Source organism: Ranitomeya variabilis, chromosome 2 (genome assembly GCF_051348905.1).
Source record: "Ranitomeya variabilis isolate aRanVar5 chromosome 2, aRanVar5.hap1, whole genome shotgun sequence".
Taxonomy (NCBI): Eukaryota; Metazoa; Chordata; class Amphibia; order Anura; family Dendrobatidae; genus Ranitomeya; species Ranitomeya variabilis.
In genome coordinates this window covers 213,789,430-213,815,501 of record NC_135233.1, presented here as the reverse complement: position 1 = coordinate 213,815,501, position 26,072 = coordinate 213,789,430, and the positions used below count along the sequence as shown (strand labels likewise).

Genomic DNA, 26,072 nt, shown 5'->3' with positions numbered 1-26,072 from the left:
CGCCCCTCAGAAGGGCCATGGACCGGGTCGGGCCACCGTGACATCCCCCCCAAACCGAGAGAGAGAGACCCGGTTCCGAGTACCCCATTGCCCTTACGTGGGGGCGCTCCACACGCTATGTGAACAGTGTAAGGGAGCTTTCTTTAGCTACCACCTTACTGACGTGCTCCAGCCTGGCTGACTCCATATTCCTTCACTGCCGACCTTCAGGTCTGGCTAATGCTTCATTTGCACTCTGAGACTCTTCTATTTGGTTCCCCAACTTGCCTTTCTGAGAAATGATTCTGCCGTCCTTGTTGCTTGTTTGTTTTAAGACTTGCTACTTCTTTGCGCTACTGACTGTCTTTAGCACACAGCCTACTCTGACTCCATGACTAAAGGTACCTTCACATTAAACGATTTACCAACGATCACGACCAGCGATTCGACCTGGCTGTGATCGTTAGTAAGTCGTTGTGTAGTCGCTGGGGAGCTGTCACACAGACAGCTCTCTCCAGTGACCAACGATCAGGGGAACGACTTCGGCATCGTTGAAACTGTCTTCAACGATGCCGAAGTCCCCGGTAACCAGGGTAAACATTGGGTTACTAAGTACAGGGCCGCGCTTAGTAACCCGATATTTACCCTGGTTACCATTGTAAAAGTTAAAAAAAACAAACACTACATACTCACATTCTGATGTCTGTCACGTCCCCCGCTGGCGTCCACAGGGTTAAAACTGCTTTCGGCAGGAGCGCTTGCTAATGCTGCGCTGCTGCCGAGAGCTTCCCTGCACTGAAAGTGTCAGCGCCGGCAATACAGCGGTGACGTTACCGCTGTGCTCTGCTTTACGGCCGGCGCTGACAGTCAGTGCAGGAAGCTCTCGGCAGCAGCGCAGCATTAGCAAGCGCTCCTGCCGAAAGCAGTTTTAACCTTGTGGACGCCGGGGGACGTGACAGACATCAGAATGTGAGTATGTAGTGTTTTTTTTTTTTTACTTTTACAATGGTAACCAGGGTAAATATCGGGTTACTAAGCGCGGCCCTGCGCTTAGTAACCCGATGTTTACCCTGGTTACAAGTGAACACATCGCTGGATCGGTGTCACACACACCGATCCAGCGGGTGACAGCGGGTGATCAGCGACAAAATAAAGTTCTGGACTTCTAGCTCCGACCAGCGATATCACAGCGGGATCCTGATCGCTGCTGCATGTCAAACACAACGAGATCGCTATCCAGGGCGCTGCAACGTCACGGATCGCTATCCAGGGCGCTGCAACGTCACGGATCGCTATCGTTATCGTTGGAAAGTTGCTCAGTGTGAAGGTACCTTAAGGTGCAAGCATAGGGCACTGTGAGACACCGTTTCTAGGCTGTCTCTTTTAAATTGCACTCACATGAAGTGATGCCCTCAGATAGTTTTAACTCGACTGTAGGAGGCACATATGAAGATTCCAGAAGAAAGTTTATTTTCCATCTGAGTTCTTGAAAATATGCATACATACAGCAGGTAAAAAAAAGACTTTTCAAAAAACAGGACTACATACACATGAGCTTCTATGATGGCTCATAGATGGTGAATGAGGAATAAGAAAGAGGAAGGAGGGTGTAGTTACTGACATCAGAGCTACATCAGAGAGAGAGACAGGGAGAGAAGGACAAACTTCTAAAGGCAGCACAGCTTACAACAGGAATTGCAGCCTTAATGAGAATAAAAACATGTAATACAGTACATTTTTCACACACTAAACAACAGGGGTCTTCAGAGGCATGCAATGCCATCTGCCCCCTTTTACAAAACTAAAAAAGAAATGTCCTCAATGTGTAGTGCAGTAATCTGTTACCTTCACTATCCAGAAATTGGACATGACCCCCTGGCATTGTTGAGATATTCATGGAGGTTAGCTGAAGGGGCATCTGCAAAAATTATCAGTCTTTTGGGCAGAGGGGCATCCATAAAATTATTTGCTAGTCTGGAATCAATAAGCATTTGTCCCGTGAACACTGAGGAACTGTAGGAAACGAACATAGATACGAGTAATTTATCTTTAGGGGAGAACTGAGTATCCCCCAGTGCGATACCGCCCTCCTCGCCAAGGGTCTGAAGTTCTCCCCATTTGGCCCTTAGTTTGAAATATGATTCCGTTCACCACAATACAAACAGAGTCCACCAGTAAGGCGATCAGATCTTATAGCTGGAGATAATCTGTTCTGGCCAATATCCATGGGTCCGGCTTCTACCGTTTTCAGAGATTTTTTTGGGAAGAGAGACATTTCGAAATGTGACACATGGAATTCAAGTCATTTTTTCCTTAAACTGCTCTTTAAAATGCAAGTCCACTCGGACAGCAAGAGAAATGAAGTCATCGAGGAAGGATGGCAAATCTCTACCAGCGAGTTTATTTTTGATCTGACTGGATAAGTTGGCATAGAAAACAGCTAGAAGAGCATCATTGTTCCAGGTCAATTCAGCAGGCAGGGTGCGGGAATTGGATGGCATAATATCCTACAGAGCTAGTCCCTTGTCTGAGCCACAGTATGGAATCAGAGGTGCAGTGGACATGACCCTGTTAATCAAACTTTTTATGGAAGGCAGACAGCAAAGATGGTAGGGAATGCATCACGGGCTCGTCCCGATCCCACAATGGTGCAGCCCATGCTAAAGCGCTTCAGACAAAGAAAAAACGAATGCCATTATGGATAAGAAATATAACTCAAAATACACAGTGCATTGGTTCATAAATTCCCATCGGGCCTTAATGTCTTCATCAAAACATACAAGAGTGGGAAGAAGTGGGGATGTCTCCAAGGCAGAATGTTACAGGTCAGAATTAAGCTGCAGATGTTGACGAACAGGTGGTGAAACTGCAGGAATCTGGGATAGCGCATTTACCTGTGGTATGAGATCCTGTACAGCAAGAACACGCTCCCATTGACTTACAGCAAGCTACATTTCCAGTCCAGGCAAATTGTCCATGGCAGCAGTGTTGTTGGTGCAGCACCATTGGGATTTATAGTATTGGGAATCTGTTAAGGCTGTTAAGAATATGGGGGCTTAAGTCATGCTCATCAACTGTATCATATCATACTACAGTCCTCCTTCAACATGTATAGCTGTAACAGGACACCTGGCTCAAAAGGTGGCCAAGCCTTCTCAGTTTCAAAGAAGAAATTCACACCCCCGGCCCCACCAGCTTAGCTAGTATCCAAACTCCTACAAGAAGACCTCCTGCGGAGTCCATGTGGTGTAACTGATTTGTTCAGACAGCTAGAATTTCATAAGGAGAATATGGACTTATCGTACATCGTAGCCACACACCGGTTACATTTTCAAGATCTTTGGAACAGGCTGAAAGACTTCCAGGGTCTCAATCCATTCTAGCATGCCAGGGTGGGGGGTTATGTAGAAAGGCTAGTAGGAGCCAAGTAGCAAAGCTGTGTTTGGTCTCATCTTGTAGCATTCTTTTCATGGGAACTTGTGCATTCACATATAGTTTCGGAGCAGGCGCATTCAAATGGCCTCTCGCGCGTGCGCAGTATGCTTTGCCCAACTGTGGGCAAAGCCGAAAAACAGTATTGCGCATGCGCCGGCATACGCCATTGTGTTCTATGGCCCGGAAGTATACTTGTATACTTACGGGCCATAGGAAGCCATGGTGTATGCCGGCGCATGTGTAATAATGATTGTATGTTTTGCCCACAGTTGGGCAAAGCATACTGTGCACGTGCGAGAGGCCATTTGAATGCGTACGCGCCAAAACTATACGCGATCTGTGTTATTCACAGAAAAGAATACGTAGAGCAAGTTGAGGAGGGTGGTGGAGACGGACAATAAGTCCCACCCATCAGACCGGACCGAGCTGATTTACGTACACCGCGGGAGGAATATAAACGGTATTTATTGATCAAAGGTGGGAGTCAAGGGGTATCAAAAGTACTGGTATAATGCAGAGTTGGCACTGAATTGAATGATATTTTTTCATGATATGCCAAAAAAGTGGTGACAGATTGCCTTTAACATCTGTGTATCCCACGCAGGCGCAGTAACAGCAGTGTTGTTGCCGCACATGCGCGGGTAGAGCGCGCAGTTGTGGCTGTTACTGCACATGCGCGGGAATAGCGGCAACGTGAAAGTCACTTGCGCAGGCGCAGTTTATGGCCTCGCAGCCACGAACTGCGCCTGCGCAAGTGACATACACGTCACTGCTATTCCCGCGCATGCGTAGTAATGACACGTCTATTACTGCGCCTGCGTGGGAATAGCAGAGACGTGTATGTCACTTGCGACCACGAACTGCGCCTGCGCAAGTGACACTGCCGCAATGCCTTAAGGGATTCGGGGACAGCAGCCGGAAGTCCCATCTGGCGTTTATATATATATATAGATAACCATTTTGTATACAGTGTTTTATCTAGTGCGCCTCCTCGTCGATTAACCCCTTAAGCCCCGAGGGTGGTTTGCACGTTAATGACCGGGCCAATTTTTACAATTCTGACCACTGTCCCTTTATGAGGTTATAACTCTGCTTCAACGGATCCCATTGATTCTGACATTGTTTTCTCGAGACATATTGTACTTCATGACAGTGGTAAAATTTATTTGATATTACCTGCGTTTATTTGTGAAAAAAAACTGAAATTTGGCAAAAATTTTGAAAATTTCGCAATTTTCCAACTTTCAATTTTCATGCCCTTAAATCACAGAGATATGTCACACAAAATACTTAATACCGTAAGTAACATTTCCCACATATCTACTTTACATCAGCACAATTTTGGAAACAATTTTTTTTTTGTTAGGGAGTTATAAGGGTTAAAATTTGACCAGCAATTTCTCATTTTTACAACACCATTTTTTTAGGGATCACATCATATTTGAAGTAATTTTGAGGGGTCTATATGATAGAAAATAACCAAGTATGACACCATTCTAAAAACTGCACCCCTCAAGGTGCTCAAAACCACATTCAAGAAGTTTATTAACCCTTCTGGTGCTTCACAGGAATTTTTGGAATGTTTAAAAAAAAATGAACATTTCATTTTTTTTCACAAAAAATTTACTTCAGCTCCAATTTGTTTTATTTTGCAAAGGGTAACAGGAGAAAATGGACCCCAAAAGTTGTTGTAAAATTTTCCCAGAGTACCCCGATACCCCATATGTGGGGGTAAACTACTGTTTGGGCGCATGGCAGAGCTCGGAAGGGAAGGAGCGCCATTTGACTTTTCAATGCAAAATTGGCTGGATTTGAGATGGGACGCCATGTTGCTTTTGGAGAGCCACTAATGTGCCTAAACATTGAAACCCCCCACAAGTGACACCATTTTGGAAAGTAGACCCCCTAAGGATCTTATCTAGATGTGTTGTGAGAGCTTTGAACCCCCAAGTGTTTCACTACAGTTTATTCTTTTTTTTTTCCACAAAAATTATTTTTTAGCCCCAAGTTTTGTATTTTCCCAAGGGTAACAGGAGAAATTGGACCCCAAACATTGTTGTGAAAATGTCCTGAGTACGCTGATACCCCATATGTGGGGGGGTAACCACTGTTTGGGCGCATGGCAGAGCTCGGAAGGGAAGGAGCGCCATTTGGAATACAGACTTAAATGGATTGGTCTGCAGGCATCACGTTGCATTTGTAGAGCCCCTGATGTACCTAAACAGTAGAAACCCCCCACAAGTGACCTGATATTGGAACCTAGACCCCCCAAGGAACTTATCTAGATGTGTTGTGAGAACTTTGAACCCCCAAGTATTTCACTACAGTTTATAACGCAGGGCCGTGAAAATAAAAAATCATTTTTTTCCTACAAAAATGTTTTTTTAGCCCCCCAAATTTTTATTTTCCCAAGGGTAATAAGAGAAATTGGACCCCAGAAGTTGTTGTCCAATTTGTTCTGAGTACGCTGATACCCCACATATGTTGGGGTAAACCCCTGTTTGGGCGCACGGGAGAGCTCGGAAGGTAAGGAGCACTGTTTTAATTTTTCAACGCAGAATTGGCTGGAATTGAGATTGGACGCCATGTCGCGGATGGAGATCCCCTGATGTGCCTAAACAATGGAAACCCTCAATTCTAACTGAAACCCTAACCCAAACACACCCCTAAATCCAACCACACCCCTAACCCCAACCCTACCCACACCCCTAACTCCAACACACCCGTAACTCTAATTCTAACTATAACCCTAACCACACCCCTAACCCTGACACACCCCTAACCCTAATCCCAACCGTAAATGTAATGCAAACCCTAATCCTAGCCCCAACCCTAACCCTAACCCTAGCCCTAGCCCTAACCCTAGCCCTAACCCTAGCCCTAACCCTAATGGGAAAATGGAAATAAATACATTTTTTATTCTTTTAAATTTTTCCCTAACTAAGGGGGTGATGAAGGGGGGTTTGATTTACTTTTATAGCGTTTTTTTAGCGGATTTGTATGATTGGCATCTGTCGCACACTAAAAGACGCTTTTTATTGAAAAAAATATTTTTTGCGTTACCACATTTTGAAGGCTATAATTTTTCCATATTTTGGTCCACAGAGTCATGTGAGGTCTTGTTTTTTGCGGGACGAGTTGACGTTTTTATTGGCAACATTTTTTGGCACGTGACATTTTTGATCACTTTTTATTCTGATTTTTGTGAGGCAGTATGACCAAAAACCAGCTATTCATGAATTTCTTTTTTTTTTTTTTGGGGGGGGGGGGAAGGGGGGCGTTTATACCATTCCGCTTTGGTAAAATGGATAAAGCAATTTTATTCCTCCGATCAGTACGATTACAGGAATACCTCATTTAGATTATTTTTTTATGTTTTGGCGCTTTTTTACGATAAAAACTATTTTATTGAAAAAAGAATTATTTTTGCATCGCTTTATTCTGAGGAGTATAACTTTATTATTTTTTCAATGATGATGCTGTATGGTGGCTCGTTTTTGTGGGCCAAGATGACGTTTTCAGCGGTACCATGGTTATTTATATCTGTCTTTTTGATCGCGTACTATTCCACTTTTTGTTCGGCGGTATGATAGTAAAGGGTTGTTTTTTCCCTCGTTTTTTTAAATTTTTTTTACGGTGTTCACTGAAGGGGTTAGCTAGTGGGACAGTTTTATAGGTCGGGTCGCTACGGATGCGGCGATACTAAATATGTGTAATTTTATTGTTTTTTTTAATTTAAATAGAATGTATTTATTGGAACAATTTTTTTTTTTTATTATTTATTTAGGATTTTTTTTTTTTTTTTTTTTACACATGTAAATTTTTTTTTTTACTTTTTTACTTTGCCCCGGGGGGGCATCACATTATATTGACAGATTGCTGATCTGACACTTTGCTGTGCACTGTGTCAGATCAGCGATCACACAGGCACAGCAGGGAGGTTTGCCGGTGCCTGCTCTGAGCAGGCGCTGGTAAGTCACCTCTCTGCAGGACCCGGATGCAGCCCCACGGCCATTTTGGATCCAGGCCTGCAGGGAGGAGGAGGTAAAAGACCCTCGGAGCAACGCGATCACATCGCGTTGCTCCGAGGGTCTCAGGGAAGCACGCAGGGAGCCCCCTCCCTGCGCGATGCTTCCCTATACCGCCGGAACACTGCGATCATGTTTGATTGCAGTGTTCCGGGGGTTAATGTGCCGGGTCGGTCCGTGACCGCTCCTGGCACATAGTACCGGTTGTCAGCTGCGATAGTCAGCTGACACCCAGCCGCGATCGGCCGCCCTCCCCCCGTGAGCGTGGCTGATCGCACTGGACGTACTATCCCGTCACTGGGAATTAAGTCCCAGGTCACCTTGACTGGATAGTGCGTCCAATGGGATTAAGGGGTTAGATATATAATTTAACCTTGGGCTGCTTTTTTATCTCGATCCAAGAATCCACATGTCCGTGTTCTCGGCTTAATGTTCCATGTTGCCGAGGCTGGTTGCTGGCCAGATATAATCCTGGTATCGAACTGGGCTAATATATTACAACCCTGCCAGGCTGACCAGGTGCTGTTGTGCTAGTGAAAGGGTCTCTCAGGATGTCACGGTTGTGAGTGAGTTTGGTGCCACTTCAGCGACTGCGTGGGCCACATCCTCTCACTTCCAGTGCCCCCCTGGGTCCATGTGGACAGGGGGTGTCTGTGCAAACTGTGCCAAGCTGACCTTACATGTCACCAGGGGGCATTGGTGCAAGTGAGGAGAGCATACCATGTGATCCCTCGGACGTAATTGTGACGGGGCGGGGCGGCGAGGTGCGGGTTCTTCATATCTGGTGGCAGCAGTGGGATTCTACATGATCTCTCTGGTGCCATACTTCACAAGGCTATCAGGATAGGTGAATCCTCTAAGCCCGAGTGTTATGATCCTAGTGGCTGAGGATCGCAAAACGGACTAGCTAAGTATATGAACTTAGACACGAGCTCTAGGGAGGTGGTAACTGGACTGACCGCAAACCTGATCCTAACCAACACACTAAAGGTAGCCGGTGAACGTACCTAAATTCCTGGACGTCTCGACGCAGTCTGAGAAACTATCTACTCCTGGAGGGAAAGTAAGACCTCACTTCCCTCAAGAGAAATCACCCCAAAGATATAGAAAGCCCCCAACAAATAATAACCGTGAGGTAAGGGGAAAGCACAAACGTAGAATGAAAACAGATTCAGCAAATGAGGCCCGCTAATACTAGATAGCAGAAGACAGATAGGGAACTGTGCGGTCAGTTAAAAACCCTATGCAAAATATCCACGCTGAGAATACAAGAACCCCCACACCAACTAACGGTGTGAGGGGAGAAACTCAACCCCCTAGAGCTACCAGCAAGCAAGGAAATCACATATTAACAAGCTGGACAAGAAACAAAAATAAAGCAAGAAACATATGACCACTGATGGTCAAAAATGAACCAAGCAAAACTTAGCTTCTCTTGAAGAGATTGATAACGAAGGACTGCAGGAGAGCTCCAAAATAGCACTGAAGACATTGGCAGCAGGCAAGGAATAATGGTCCAGGTGAGCTAAATAGCAAACCTGAATAGCAAGTAACGAAACAGCTGATTCCAGCCAAAGAGCCGCAGTAAAACAAAAAGGCCACTAGAGGGAGACAAAACAGAGAACTCACACAGTGTTCACAACAGTACCCCCCCCCCTTGAGGAGGGGTCACCGAACCCTCACCAGAGCCCCCAGGGCGATCAGGATGAGCCAAATGGAAGGCACGAACCAAATCGGCCGCATGAACATCAGAGGCGACAACCCAGGAATTATCCTCCTGACCATAGCCCTTCTACTTAACCAAGTACTGAAGCCTCCGTCTCGAAATATGAGAATCCAAGATCTTCTCCACCACATACTCCAATTCTCCCTCAACCAGCACCGGAGCAGGAGGATCAACAGAAGGAACCGCAGGCACCACATACCTCCACAACAAAGACCTATGAAATACATTATGAATGGCAAACGATGTTGGGAGGTCCAAACGAAATGACACAGGGTTGAGGATTTCCAAAATCTTATACGGACCGATAAAACGAGGCTTGAACTTAGGAGAGGAAACCTTCATAGGAACATACCGAGAAGATAGCCATACCAAATCCCCAACAAGAAGTCGGGGACCCACACCACGACGGCGGTTGGCAAAGCGCTGAGCCTTCTCCTGTGACAACTTCAAATTGTCCACCACATGGTTCCAAATCTGTTGCAACCTATCCACCACAGAATCCACCCCAGGACAGTCAGAAGGCTCAACCTGACCCGAGGAAAAACGAGGATGAAAACCAGAATTGCAGAAAAAAGGCGAAACCAAAGTAGCAGAACTAGCCCGATTATTAAGGGCAAACTCGGCCAATGGCAAAAAAGTCACCCAATCATCCTGATCAGCAGAAACAAAACATCTTAAATAAGTTTCCAAGGTCTGATTAGTTCGCTCGGTTTGGCCATTCGTCTGAGGATGGAAGGCCGACGAAAAAGACAAATCAATGCCCATCTTAGCACAAAAGATCCGCCAAAATCTGGACACAAACTGGGATCCTCTGTCGGACACAATATTTTCAGGGATGCCGTGCAAGCGAACCACATTCTGAAAAAATAGAGGAACCAAATCGGAGGTGGAAGGCAACTTAGGCAAGGGCACCAAATGGACCATTTTGGAAAAACGATCACACACCACCCAGATGACAGACATTCTCTGAGAGACTGGAAGATTCGAAATAAAATCCATGGAAATGTGCGTCCAAGGCCTCTTCGGGACAGGCAAAGGCAAAAGCAAACCGCTGGCACGAGAACAGCAAGGCTTAGCCCGAGCACAAATCCCACAGGACTGCACAAAGGAACGCACATCCCGCGACAAGGAAGGCCACCAGAAGGACCTAGCCACCAAATCTCTGGTACCAAAAATCCCAGGATGGCCTGCCAACACTGAAGAATGAACCTCGGAAATAACTCTGCTGGTCCATCTATCTGGGACAAACAGTCTCTCTGGTGGGCAACGGTCAGGTCTATCCGCCTGAAATTTCTGCAGCACTCGTCGCAAATCTGGGGAAATGGCAGACAAAATCACTCCCTCTCTGAGGATACCAGCCGGCTCTGAAACTCCCGGAGAGTCAGGCACAAAACTCCTAGAAAGAGCATCAGCCTTCACGTTCTTCGAACCAGGCAGGTACGAGACCACGAAATCGAAACGGGAGAAAAACAACGACCAACGAGCCTGTCTAGGATTCAGCCGCTTGGCAGACTCGAGATAAATCAGATTTTTGTGATCGGTTAAGACCACTACACGATGCTTAGCTCCCTCGAGCCAATGTCGCAACTCCTCAAATGCCCACTTCATAGCCAACAACTCCCGATTACCAACATCATAATTCCGCTCGGCAGGCGAAAATTTTCTTGAAAAGAAAGCACAAGGCTTCATCACAGAGCAATCAGAGCTTCTCTGCGACAACACAGCCCCTGCTCCAATCTCAGAAGCATCAACCTCGACCTGAAAAGGAAGAGAGACATCAGGCTGACACAAAACTGGAGCCGAAGAAAACCGGCGCTTCAGCTCCCGAAAGGCTTCCACGGCCGCAGGAGACCAATTAGTCACATCAGAACCCTTCTTGGTCAAATCCGTCAAGGGTTTAACCACGCCAGAAAAATTAGCAATGAAGCGACGGTAAAAATGAGCAAAACCCAAGAACTTCTGAAGACTCTTAACAGATGTAGTGTTGTGGATTCTGTTTGTGGGCTCCCTCTGGTGGTTACTGCTGGTACTGGGTGACTTTGGTGGGTTGCGGCCTTTGGTTTCCACCTGTCCATCAGTGGCTGGGTGTTTCCTATTTTACCTGGCCTTTCTGTCATTTCCCTTGCCGGCTATCAATGTATTCAGATGTGCTCTGTTTGGTTCCTGCCTACCTGCTCCCAGATCTTTCAGGATAAGCTAAGTGCTGATTTTCAGTTGTTTGGTTTTTTGTCCAGCTTGCTTATTATGTCTCTATGCTAGCTGGTAGCTCTAGTGGACTGAGGTTCTCCCCATGTGCCATGAGTTGGCACATGGGTTCTTGTAATCTCAGGATGGTTTTTTTGATTAGGGTTTTTTGCTGACCGCTCAGTCCCCTTTTGTATCGTTCTGCTTTCTAGTTTACAGCGGGCCTCAATTTGCTAAAACTATATATATCATCTCTATGTGTGTGCCTTCCTCTCATTTCACCGTCAATACATGTGGGGGGCAACTATATCTTTTGGGGTTCATTCCGCTGGAGGCAAGTGAGGTCTTTATTTTCTCTGCAGTGCTAGTTAGCTCTTAGGCTGGTGCGTGGCGTCTAGAACCAACGTAGGCACGCTCCCTGGCTATCTCTAGTTGCGTTTGTCAGGCGTAGGGCAGCGGTCAGCCCAGGTTCCATCACCCTAGAGCTCGTCCGTAATATATTTGTACTTTGCTTGTCCTGTGCTATCCCTAGCCATTGGGATTCATGACAGTATAGCCGGCCCACAAAGTGTTAATTGTTTGGGCTGAAGCAGGAGAAAGAGAAGTGTTTAAGGGAAATTATTATTTTTTTTTTTCCCTTCAGAGTTTTGCTGCCTAGCCCTTAATTGCTGTCTAGCTGCTTCTTACCTCCTCTTAACCCTTGAATGGCTCTGATCTTAGCTGTTTAACATGGATGTCCAGAGTTTGGCTTCCAGCCTGTGTAATCTCGCGGCAAAAGTTCAAAACATACAGGATTTTGTTGTTCACACTCCCATGTCTGAACCTAGAATTCCTATTCCAGAGTTCTTTTCTGGAGATAGATCTACCTTCCTGAATTTCAGGAACAATTGTAAATTGTTTCTTTCTTTAAAATCTCGCTCCTCTGGAGACCCTGCTCAACAGGTCAAGATTGTAATATCTTTCCTGCGGGGCGACCCTCAGAATTGGGCATTTGCATTGGCACCAGGGGATCCTGCATTGCTCAGTGTGGATGCGTTTTTTCTGGCATTGGGATTGCTCTATGAGGAACCTAACCTGGAGATTCAGGCTGAAAAGGCTTTATTAGCCCTCTCTCAGGGGCATGATGAAGCGGAGATATATTGTCAGAAGTTTCGGAAATGGTCGGTGCTTACTCAGTGGAATGAGTGCGCCCTGGCTGCAAACTTCAGAAATGGTCTTTCTGAGGCCATTAAGGATATTATGGTGGGGTTCCCTACGCCTACAGGTCTGAATGAGTCTATGGCTATGGCCATTCAGATTGATCGGCGTTTACGGGAGCGCAAACCCGTGCACCAGTTGGCGGTGTCTTCTGAACAGGCACCTGAGACTATGCAATGTGGTAGAATTCAGTCCAGAAGTGAACGGCAAAATTATAGGCGGAAAAATGGATTGTGTTTCTATTGTGGTGATTCAGCTCATGTTATATCAGCATGCTCTAAACGCACAAAAAGGGTTGATAACTCTTTTGCCATTGGTACTCTGCAGCCTAAGTTCATTTTGTCTGTGACTCTTATTTTTTTACTGTCTTCCATTTCCGTCGATGCCTATGTGGATTCGGGCGCTGCCCTGAGTCTTATGGATTGGTCATTTGCTAAACACTGCGGTTTTAGTCTGGAACCTCTGGAAGTTCCTATTCCTCTGAAGGGAATTGACTCTACACCATTGGCTATGAATAAACCGCAGTATTGGACACAAGTGACCATGCGCATGACTCCCGTTCATCAGGAGGTGATTCGCTTCCTTGTACTTTATAATTTACATGATGTACTAGTGCTTGGTCTGCCATGGTTACAAACTCATAATCCTGTCCTGGACTGGAAAACAATGTCTGTGTTAAGCTGGGGATGTCAGGGGGTTCATGATGATGCACCTCCGATTTCAATCGCTTCATCTACTTCTTCTGAGATCCCTGCGTTTTTGTCTGACTATAGGGATGTTTTTGAGGAGCCTAAGCTCAATTCGCTCCCTCCGCATAGAGATTGTGACTGTGCTATAGAATTGATTCCTAGAAAGAAGAAGTCTCGCACTCAACTTAAGTATTTTTTGCTGATTTTATTTGGTGCTAATGTAGCACTGGGGAAACGTTTCAGCCTCAAATAGGCTTTCGTCAGTCACTACAATCATATGAACAAAAACAAAACATATTACAATATAATAAAGTGTATCCACAACCAGGTACATTTTAAACAAAACAAGGTATATACAACATAATAAAAGAGCCTTGATCGGAGAAATCATGGAAAAACCTTCTGTCAGAGCATAACCGTATGCAGTATTCTCGCTCAAAAATCATGTTTTACTGTGAATGAGACATATCTATGGGAGAAAACATACCGTATTGTGTCTTTTTTCTTTCTTTTCAGACACCTACAATCGTTCGTATACTGATCAGTGTTGTGCCTAAATAAGCGCAGTAAGAGAAAGTGAGATAGGGCAATGGTGCATAACATGATGGATCGTAGTGATGCGCAGAGTAATATACCAGGTGGAGCAGTGATACTTACAGCAAGTTATTGCTTGGTGAGAGCATATAGAATTAGCGGAAACAGAATCACTCTAATGATTATGCAGCTCTATAGAGGGGGAAAGAGGGAGGTGTGTGAGTCCCTGTACATAATATAATGTGTTGGATACGTAATATTCTGAAGCCAGATGGCCCTATATAGGTATTTGTACCTTCAATAAGCAAGCCCATACCTACAGCAAGTTTTCGCTTGGTCAGAGCATATGGAGTTAGCGGGAACAAAATCACTCTAATGATTATATAGCTGTAAATGGGGAAAGAGGGAGGTGAGTGAGTCCCTGTGCATAATATATTGTATCGGATATATCGAAGCCAGGTGATCATATATAGGTATTAGTACCTTTCATAAGCAGGCCCATGTGGAAGGAGACCTATGTCAGTTGTGACCGGCTGGAGGCTCTGAGGGCTGGAGAAGAATACAAAAAGGACTCAGTGCATCTATGAATGCTGAGAGCGGTGTGTCCGGAGCACAAGGCGTGCACATACCTGAAGGGGACGTCACTGCAATGTGGACCTGATCCAAGCAGACGCGGTATCCACCGCTTGTCTGGGGATCATGTTACAAGTGGCGCCGTTTTTATCCCCAGTGTGCGTCCGACCGGAAGTGACGTTCTAAGATGGCGGCCGGACCGGAAGTGCCCAGCTTTGTATGTTAGATGGATGTACGCGTCCCACGGTTGCTATGGAGATGCGTGCCAGTACAATTCGCGGTGTAATCGTTGCAAGGACCGGTTTGTGTTGGTCTATATAATGAATAAAATTGTTTGGAGCTAGCTTTTGAGTGGTTAGTGTATAACTTAAATCATAGATGGAATGTATCGGTGGTAACGTAGCCAGGTAGGTAGATCCACAAATGGAATCTGTAGGTAAAATATGTGCTTTGGTTAAGGGTATGTTTAACCCTGCTGGGTGGATGATAAAGAACAAGGGGACTGAAAGGGGAAAAGGTGATGGAAAACTGTCCTGGTATCACATACTACAGCTGTAGAAGTGGGATATAGTGGGTGTGTCAAGGTGGTGTTGTAACCATACAATGCATGGGTGATACATATTAGATCAACCGAGTGCTATGAGTGGCACATACATACATCAGGGTGTCAAATATAAAAGTTGGATATCGACGAAGACATAGGTGAAAAGTGCCTTAGTGCATGGTGTACGATCCAGTGAAGACATGTGCTGTGGCGGTCATCATCAATATAATCGATTCTATAAAATGAGAAAAAGGTATATCAGTACATGTCAAAAAACAGATCATATATAATACAGTAATGCAATAGTCGTCCTAATCCATTGAATAACACCTTTTAAATAAATGCCGATATCTCATAGTCCCTGTTTAATCCTTTCGGAGATAATGTATCTAGGGAGTGAATCCAATAAGCTTCACGTTTTTTGAGCATCAGTATCCTATTGCCCCCCCTGCGTTGTATGGGAACGTGTTCAAGAACCTGAAACTGTAGTTGTGAAATATTATGTCCTGATGCATGAAAGTGATGGGGTAGTGGTAATAAGAGATTATTGCATCGTATGGTAGATTTGTGTTTGGATATGCGATCCCTAATGGGTTGCGTCGTTTCCCCTACATATAGGAGTCCGCAGGGGCATTTGATGACGTACACCACGTAGGTTGAACTACACGTGAAGTATCCCCGGATTTTGAACTCCTTACCGGAGTACGGGTGTCTAACTACATTCCCTTTCAAAACATTATTACATTGAACGCAGTTTAAACATGGAAAGGTGCCTTCCCTTGGGGTGCCGAGGAAGCTCTGTCTCTTAGTGATTTTGGTACCAATGTCCGCTTTAACTAAATTGTCCCTCAAACTGGGAGCCCTTTTGAAACACGGGAGAAAGGGTTGTTGGAACTCTTTTACTTTGGGAAAGGCCTGAGATAGTATAGACCAGTTACTGCGTATTGCCCTGTGGAGTCTGTACATGTACGGATGAAATGAGTGTACGAAGGGAATGCGTAGGGATGTATCCATCCTAGGTCTGCTTGCTGTGGTTCTGGAAGTTTCTAGCAAAGATGGGGGATAGCCTCTGGCCCTAAATTTCTCAGTCATTTCCTGTGTACGTAGTTTTCTTGTGTTGCTATTAGAGACTATGCGTTCTACTCTTCGATATTGTGCCTTAGGTATGGATCTTTTAGTGGATGGAGGGTGGAGACTCTGGTAGTGTAGGAGACTGTTCCTATCTGTGCTCTTGGTGTATAAATCCGTACTAAGGAAACCATTTGGATCCTTTACTACCATGGTATCCAAGAAATTCATTTCCCACCTGTGACTGTTCATGGTGAAGGTGATACCCGGCCATGAGGTATTGAGGAAGGATAGGAAGGTATGGAGGGCATCCTCAGAGCCCCGCCATAGACAGAAGACGTCATCTATGTACCTCTTCCAGATAATGACATTGTCTTTAAACAGGGGATTGGGGTAAATGCGACTCTCTTCAAAATGGACCATATACGCATTTGCATATGGAGGGGCTGCGTGCGATCCCATCGCGGTCCCCCGTTTTTGCAAGTAAAATGTATCCTCAAAAAGAAAGAAATTTGAGGTGAGTATGACCCTTAAAAGGTCGATACATAGTGAGGTATGGTCTATGTCACTGTTGTTGCCTTCCAAAAGGTAACGGACAGAATGGATGCCCTCTTCATGAGGGATTGAGGTATACAAGTCCCTCACATCCAGGGTCACCAAAAGTGCATCTACTGGAACTGTACCGATTTCTCGGATCAATTGTAGAAATGATCCTGTGTCCAATAAAAAAGATTTAGACGTCTGGATTAGAGGGGTAAGTATACGTTCGACATACTTGGCTAGGGGGGACAGAATCGAATCCGTGGAGGCCACAATGGGCCTCCCAGGTGGATTGTCCAGATTCTTGTGAACCTTAGGTAGTGTATAAAACACGGGTATGATTGGGTTAGGGTTCATCAGGAAACTGCATGTCTTGCCATCTAAGACTCCCAGATCAGTATATCTGTGTAGGATGGTTTCAATAATGTGGCGAATTTCATGTGAGGGATCCTTCTCTAATGTCTGATAGATAGAGCTATCACCTAGTTGTCTCATGATTTCTGCCAGGTATTTAGACTTGTCCATGATCACTAGGGCTCCTCCCTTGTCTGCCGGTTTCATAATAATGGACTGATCCCCCTGGAGATTCTTCAAAGAATGTCTTTCCTCTACTGTCAAATTTGGTGGATAAAATAGACTACCTTTCTCAATGTCACCCCTAAGAGATGTGAATGCATCCTGTATAAAATGGACAAAGGTCTCGACCGCGTGGGAGGATTGTGGAGGTCTGAAATGACTTTTATTTCTAAGACCCAAACTGGATGACGATAATACTTTGGGATCACTCCCAATAGAGGTAGTATCCACACCTGGCGGAATAGTGGAGAAATATGCTTTTAGTCTGATGGAACGAAAAAACCTCTGGAGATCCATGTCAAGTTCGAAGGTGCGACACCTGTAGGATGGGCAAAATGATAACCCCTTTTGCAAGAGTGAGTGTTCAGCCACGCTTAAAGTGCGGGAGGAGATGTTTATAACTAGATTGTCCATACCTTCGGTTGGGTGGTTCTGTAGGTTTCTTGATTCTTTCTTGTGTTTCTGTCCCCGTCTCGTCTTCTTGTAGGATAACGTCGTTGTCCTAAAAAAGGAAAGCTTGACACTGCTGTAGATGGTGTTGATTCGTGGTCCGACCCCGAGGTGGATGGATCTGAGGATGTTTGTGGGTTGGGACGAGTATTGGTGCGCCTTGAGTTGTCCTGCCATCTATATACGCGGTTGTTCTTGTAGTCCTCTGCGTCCCTTGCAAATTTGTTACGTTTTCTGGCCTCAATGTCCCTTTTGTGTTTGGTGATCCGGTCCTGGATTTCCGCTTTGAGGGAAGTTAGATCCTCAGGTGAACCTGTGGCAGACAACTGAATTTCAATGGTTTTAATGTTCTCAGCGCAAACCGTGATAGCCCGTTGTAGGTGCTCCACTGTGAGAGTAATTAGATCTAGGGAACACTTATTCAGGATGTGTTCGAACTTAGTGCAGAAATCAGGTGAATCTTTAAATAATGTAGGGCGTAGAGGGACCCTTAGTCCCCTTGGGATTCTCTGTACGCGTATATACTCCGATAGAGTGGCACAATGAAGCTCAAGGTTTGTATGGGACCTGAGTTCTCGTTCTAGATCCCGCCCACGAACCTCCCGAGGTGGAATAAGCAGAAAGTCACTTGATAGTTTAGATTGAGCGAGGATACTGGCGGAATCAAGAAACCTACAGAACCACCCAACCGAAGGTATGGACAATCTAGTTATAAACATCTCCTCCCGCACTTTAAGCGTGGCTGAACACTCACTCTTGCAAAAGGGGTTATCATTTTGCCCATCCTACAGGTGTCGCACCTTCGAACTTGACATGGATCTCCAGAGGTTTTTTCGTTCCATCAGACTAAAAGCATATTTCTCCACTATTCCGCCAGGTGTGGATACTACCTCTATTGGGAGTGATCCCAAAGTATTATCGTCATCCAGTTTGGGTCTTAGAAATAAAAGTCATTTCAGACCTCCACAATCCTCCCACGCGGTCGAGACCTTTGTCCATTTTATACAGGATGCATTCACATCTCTTAGGGGTGACATTGAGAAAGGTAGTCTATTTTATCCACCAAATTTGACAGTAGAGGAAAGACATTCTTTGAAGAATCTCCAGGGGGATCAGTCCATTATTATGAAACCGGCAGACAAGGGAGGAGCCCTAGTGATCATGGACAAGTCTAAATACCTGGCAGAAATCATGAGACAACTAGGTGATAGCTCTATCTATCAGACATTAGAGAAGGATCCCTCACATGAAATTCGCCACATTATTGAAACCATCCTACACAGATATACTGATCTGGGAGTCTTAGATGGCAAGACATGCAGTTTCCTGATGAACCCTAACCCAATCATACCCGTGTTTTATACACTACCTAAGGTTCACAAGAATCTGGACAATCCACCTGGGAGGCCCATTGTGGCCTCCACGGATTCGATTCTGTCCCCCCTAGCCAAGTATGTCGAACGTATACTTACCCCTCTAATCCAGACGTCTAAATCTTTTTTATTGGACACAGGATCATTTCTACAATTGATCCGAGAAATCGGTACAGTTCCAGTAGATGCACTTTTGGTGACCCTGGATGTGAGGGACTTGTATACCTCAATCCCTCATGAAGAGGGCATCCATTCTGTCCGTTACCTTTTGGAAGGCAACAACAGTGACATAGACCATACCTCACTATGTATCGACCTTTTAAGGGTCATACTCACCTCAAATTTCTTTCTTTTTGAGGATACATTTTACTTGCAAAAACGGGGGACCGCGATGGGATCGCACGCAGCCCCTCCATATGCAAATGCGTATATGGTCCATTTTGAAGAGAGTCGCATTTACCCCAATCCCCTGTTTAAAGACAATGTCATTATCTGGAAGAGGTACATAGATGACGTCTTCTGTCTATGGCGGGGCTCTGAGGATGCCCTCCATACCTTCCTATCCTTCCTCAATACCTCATGGCCGGGTATCACCTTCACCATGAACAGTCACAGGTGGGAAATGAATTTCTTGGATACCATGGTAGTAAAGGATCCAAATGGTTTCCTTAGTACGGATTTATACACCAAGAGCACAGATAGGAACAGTCTCCTACACTACCAGAGTCTCCACCCTCCATCCACTAAAAGATCCATACCTAAGGCACAATATCGAAGAGTAGAACGCATAGTCTCTAATAGCAACACAAGAAAACTACGTACACAGGAAATGACTGAGAAATTTAGGGCCAGAGGCTATCCCCCATCTTTGCTAGAAACTTCCAGAACCACAGCAAGCAGACCTAGGATGGATACATCCCTACGCATTCCCTTCGTACACTCATTTCATCCGTACATGTACAGACTCCACAGGGCAATACGCAGTAACTGGTCTATACTATCTCAGGCCTTTCCCAAAGTAAAAGAGTTCCAACAACCCTTTCTCCCGTGTTTCAAAAGGGCTCCCAGTTTGAGGGACAATTTAGTTAAAGCGGACATTGGTACCAAAATCACTAAGAGACAGAGCTTCCTCGGCACCCCAAGGGAAGGCACCTTTCCATGTTTAAACTGCGTTCAATGTAATAATGTTTTGAAAGGGAATGTAGTTAGACACCCGTACTCCGGTAAGGAGTTCAAAATCCGGGGATACTTCACGTGTAGTTCAACCTACGTGGTGTACGTCATCAAATGCCCCTGCGGACTCCTATATGTAGGGGAAACGACGCAACCCATTAGGGATCGCATATCCAAACACAAATCTACCATACGATGCAATAATCTCTTATTACCACTACCCCATCACTTTCATGCATCAGGACATAATATTTCACAACTACAGTTTCAGGTTCTTGAACACGTTCCCATACAACGCAGGGGGGGCAATAGGATACTGATGCTCAAAAAACGTGAAGCTTATTGGATTCACTCCCTAGATACATTATCTCCGAAAGGATTAAACAGGGACTATGAGATATCGGCATTTATTTAAAAGGTGTTATTCAATGGATTAGGACGACTATTGCATTACTGTATTATATATGATCTGTTTTTTGACATGTACTGATATACCTTTTTCTCATTTTATAGAATCGATTATATTGATGATGACCGCCACAGCACATGTCTTCACTGGATCGTACACCATGCACTAAGGCACTTTTCACCTATGTCTTCGTCGATATCCAACTTTTATATTTGACACCCTGATGTATGTATGTGCCACTCATAGCACTCGGTTGATCTAATATGTATCACCCATGCATTGTATGGTTACAACACCACCTTGACACACCCACTATATCCCACTTCTACAGCTGTAGTATGTGATACCAGGACAGTTTTCCATCACCTTTTCCCCTTTCAGTCCCCTTGTTCTTTATCATCCACCCAGCAGGGTTAAACATACCCTTAACCAAAGCACATATTTTACCTACAGATTCCATTTGTGGATCTACCTACCTGGCTACGTTACCACCGATACATTCCATCTATGATTTAAGTTATACACTAACCACTCAAAAGCTAGCTCCAAACAATTTTATTCATTATATAGACCAACACAAACCGGTCCTTGCAACGATTACACCCGAATTGTACTGGCACGCATCTCCATAGCAACCGTGGGACGCGTACATCCATCTAACATACAAAGCTGGGCACTTCCGGTCCGGCCGCCATCTTAGAACGTCACTTCCGGTCGGACGCACACTGGGGATAAAAACGGCGCCACTTGTAACATGATCCCCAGACAAGCGGTGGATACCGCGTCTGCTTGGATCAGGTCCACATTGCAGTGACGTCCCCTTCAGGTATGTGCACGCCTTGTGCTCCGGACACACCGCTCTCAGCATTCATAGATGCACTGAGTCCTTTTTGTATTCTTCTCCAGCCCTCAGAGCCTCCAGCCGGTCACAACTGACATAGGTCTCCTTCCACATGGGCCTGCTTATGAAAGGTACTAATACCTATATATGATCACCTGGCTTCGATATATCCGATACAATATATTATGCACAGGGACTCACTCACCTCCCTCTTTCCCCATTTACAGCTATATAATCATTAGAGTGATTTTGTTCCCGCTAACTCCATATGCTCTGACCAAGCGAAAACTTGCTGTAGGTATGGGCTTGCTTATTGAAGGTACAAATACCTATATAGGGCCATCTGGCTTCAGAATATTACGTATCCAACACATTATATTATGTACAGGGACTCACACACCTCCCTCTTTCCCCCTCTATAGAGCTGCATAATCATTAGAGTGATTCTGTTTCCGCTAATTCTATATGCTCTCACCAAGCAATAACTTGCTGTAAGTATCACTGCTCCACCTGGTATATTACTCTGCGCATCACTACGATCCATCATGTTATGCACCATTGCCCTATCTCACTTTCTCTTACTGCGCTTATTTAGGCACAACACTGATCAGTATACGAACGATTGTAGGTGTCTGAAAAGAAAGAAAAAAGACACAATATGGTATGTTTTCTCCCATAGATATGTCTCATTCACAGTAAAACATGATTTTTGAGCGAGAATACTGCATACGGTTATGCTCTGACAGAAGGTTTTTCCATGATTTCTCCGATCAAGGCTCTTTTATTATGTTGTATATACCTTGTTTTGTTTAAAATGTACCTGGTTGTGGATACACTTTATTATATTGTAATATGTTTTGTTTTTGTTCATATGATTGTAGTGACTGACGAAAGCCTATTTGAGGCTGAAACGTTTCCCCAGTGCTACATTAGCACCAAATAAAATCAGCAAAAAATACTTAAGTTGAGTGCGAGACTTCTTCTTTCTATCTATTAAGGGTTTGGGTACCTAGTCTCAGCACCTAATATAGCAGTGCACACGGTGTTTTCCCCATATAGAATTGATTCCTGGCAGTAAGTTCCCTAAGGGTCGTTTATTTAATCTGTCACTGCCAGAGCATACTGCTATGCGGAATTATATTAAGGAGTCCTTGGAAAAGGGACATATGCGTCCATCTTCGTCCCCTCTGGGAGCAGGTTTTTTTTTGTGGCAAAAAAAAGATGGTTCCCTGAGGCCTTGTATAGATTATCGCCTTCTGAATAAGATTACAGTCAAGTATCAGTATCCATTGCCATTATTGACTGATTTGTTTGCTCGCATTAAGGGGGCTAGGTGGTTCACTAAGATAGATCTTCGCGGTGCGTATAATCTGGTGCGGATAAAACAGGGTGATGAGTGGAAAACCGCATTTAATACGCCTGAGGGCCATTTTGAGTATTTGGTAATGCCTTTTGGACTCTCCAATGCTCCGTCAGTCTTTCAGTCCTTTATGCACAATATTTTCCGTGAATATCTGGATAAGTTTATGATTGTGTATTTGGATGATATTTTGGTGTTTTCTGATGACTGGGAGTCTCATGTTCTACAGGTCAGGAAGGTGTTTCAGGTTCTGCGGGCCAATTCTCTGTTTGTGAAGGGCTCAAAGTGTCTCTTCGGAGTCCAGAAGATTTCTTTTTTGGGGTACATTTTTTCTCCTTCTACTATTGAGATGGATCCCGTCAAGGTTCAGGCGATTTGTGACTGGACACAACCTACATCTGTTAAGAGCCTTCAGAAGTTCTTGGGGTTTGCTAATTTTTATCGTCGGTTCATTGCTAATTTTTCCAGTATTGTTAAACCTTTGACTGATTTGACTAAAAAGGGTGCTGATGTTGCTGATTGGTCTCCTGCGGCCGTGGAGGCCTTTCAGGAACTTAAGCGCCGGTTTTCTTCTGCTCCTGTGTTGTGTCAACCAGATGTTTCACTTCCTTTTCAGGTTGAGGTTGATGCTTCCGAGATTGGAGCGGGGGCGGTTTTGTCACAGAGAAGTTCTAATGGCTCGGTGATGAAGCCATGTGCATTCTTCTCTAGAAAATTCTCGCCCGCCGAGCGCAATTATGATGTGGGTAATCGGGAGCTTTTGGCCATGAAGTGGGCATTTGAGGAGTGGCGTCATTGGCTTGAGGGTGCTAAACATCATGTGGTGGTCTTGACTGATCACAAGAATCTCATTTACCTTGAGTCTGCCAGGCGTTTGAATCCTAGACAGGCTCGTTGGTCGTTGTTTTTTTCTCGTTTCAATTTCGTGGTTTCATACCTGCCAGGTTCAAAGAATGTGAAGGCAGATGCTCTTTCCAGGAGTTTTGTGCCTGACTCTCCTGGAGACTCTGGGCCTACTGGTATCCTTAGGGATGGGGTAATATTGTCCGCCGTATCCCCAGACTTGCGACGTGCATTGCAGGAGTTTCAGGTGGATAAACCGGATCGTTGTCCACCAGAAAGACTGTTTGTTCCGGATGATTGGACCAGTAGAGTCTGTTGTGATTTTGCTTTTTGCTCCCTCTAGTGGTCATTAGTGATTTGACTCTGGAGCGTCTGTCTTTTCCTATATCCTCACCTGGGCCGTTAGTTCAGGGGCGTTGCTATATAAGCTCCCTGGACCTTCAGTTCAATGCCTGGCATCGTTGAAATCAGAGCTAATCTGCTGTGCTCTTGTCCTCTGATCCTGGTTCCTGTTTTTCAAGCTAAGTCTGCTTCTTTGCTTTTTGCTTTTGTTTTGTTTGGTATTTTTGTCCAGCTTGTTCCTATCTGTATCCTGACCTTTGCTGGAAGCTCTAGGGGGCTGGTGTTCTCCCCCCGGACCGTTAGACGGTTCGGGGGTTCTTGAATCTCCAGCGTGGATTTTTATAGGGTTTTTGTTGACCAGATAAGTTATCTTGCTATATTCTGCTATTAGTAAGCTGGCCTCTCTTTGCTGAACCTGGTTCATTTCTGTGTTTGTCATTTCCTCTTACCTCACCGTTATTATTTGTGGGGGGCTTGTATCTTGCTTTGGGGTCCCTTTCTCTGGAGGCAAGAGAGGTCTTTGTTTTCTTCTCCTAGGGGTAGTTAGATTCTCCGGCTGGCGCGAGTCATCTAGCGATCACCGTAGGCATGATCCCCGGCTACTTCTAGTGTTGGCGTTAGGAGTAGCTATTTGGTCAATCCAGTTACCACAGCCCTATGAGCTGGATTTTTGTATCTTGCAGACTTACACGTTCCTCTGAGACCCTGTCCACTGGGGTCATAACAAGAGTCATCTCCGAGGTCCATTCTTCTGTGTTGGCTGGTCATCCTGGAATATTTGGTACTAGAGACTTGGTGGCCAGGTCTTTTTGGTGGCCTTCCTTGTCTAGGGATGTGCGTACCTTTGTGCAGTCTTGTGAAGTGTGTGCTCGAGCTAAGCCTTGCTGTTCTCGGGCCAGTGGGTTGTTGTTATCCTTGCCCATCCCGAAGAGGCCTTGGACGCACATTTCCATGGATTTTATTTCTGATCTCCCGGTTTCACAGAAAATGTCCGTTATCTGGGTTGTGTGTGACCGCTTTTCTAAGATGGTTCATTTGGTGCCCTTGCCTAAGTTGCCTTCCTCCTCTGAGTTGGTCCCTTTATTTTTTCAGAACGTGGTTCGTTTGCATGGGATTCCGGAGAATATCGTTTCTGACAGGGGATCCCAGTTTGTGTCTAGATTTTGGCGGACGTTTTGTGCCAAGATGGGCATTGATTTGTCTTTCTCGTCTGCATTCCATCCTCAGACGAATGGCCAGAGGAAGCGAACTAATCAGACCTTGGAAACTTATTTGAGGTGTTTTGTTTCTGCTGATCAAGATGACTGGGTTGCTTTTTTGCCACTGGCCGAATTTGCTCTTAATAATCGGGCTATTTCGGCCACAATGGTCTCTCCTTTTTTTGTAATTCGGGGTTTCATCCTCGTTTTTCCTCTGGTCAGGTGGAGCCTTCGGATTGACCTGGAGTGGACGTGGTGGTGGACAGGCTACATCAGATTTGGAATCAGGTGGTGGACAATTTGAAGTTATCTCAGGAGAAGACTCAGCAGTTTGCTAATCGCCGTCGCCGCGTGGGTCCCCGACTTCTTGTTGAGGATTTGGTGTGGTTGTCTTCTCGTTTTGTCCCTATGAAGGTCTCTTCTCCTAAGTTCAAGCCTCGGTTCATCGGTCCTTATAGGATCTCGGAGATTCTTAACCCTGTATCTTTTCGTTTGGATCTCCCAGCATCGTTTGCTATTCAGAATGTGTTCCATCGGTCGTTGTTGCGGAGGTGTGAGGTGCCCGTTGTTCCTTCGGTTGAGCCTCCTGCTCCGGTGCTGGTGGAGGGAGAATTGGAGTATGTTGTTGAGAAGATCTTGGATTCTCGTGTTTCCAGACGCAAACTCCAGTATTTGGTTAAGTGGAAGGGTTATGGTCAGGAGGATAATTCCTGGGTGGTCGCCTCCGATGTTCATGCGACTGATTTGGTCCGCGCCTTCCATAGAGCTCACCCTGATCGCCCTGGGGGTTCTCGTGAGGGTTCGGTGACCCCTCCTCAAGGGGGGGTACTGTTGTGGATTCTGTTTGTGGGCTCCCTCTGGTGGTTACTGCTGGTACTGGGTGACTTTGGTGGGTTGCGGCCTTTGGTTTCCACCTGTCCATCAGTGGCTGGGTGTTTCCTATTTTACCTGGCCTTTCTGTCATTTCCCTTGCCGGCTATCAATGTATTCAGATGTGCTCTGTTTGGTT

General features: G+C 45.2%; 1 protein-coding gene and 1 long non-coding RNA gene across 3 annotated transcripts in view; one reads left to right on the top strand and one right to left on the bottom strand.

Moving 5' to 3' along the window:
- Positions 1 to 26,072, bottom strand: part of WDR38 (WD repeat domain 38) — a 104,008-nt gene that overhangs the window by 57,894 nt on the left and 20,042 nt on the right. The window lies entirely within an intron of this gene.
- On the top strand, positions 21,284 to 21,950 carry LOC143809249 (uncharacterized). The gene is made up of 3 exons (XR_013222172.1): positions 21,284 to 21,613; positions 21,742 to 21,810; positions 21,915 to 21,950. It is a non-coding gene; the product is annotated as an uncharacterized LOC143809249 (long non-coding RNA).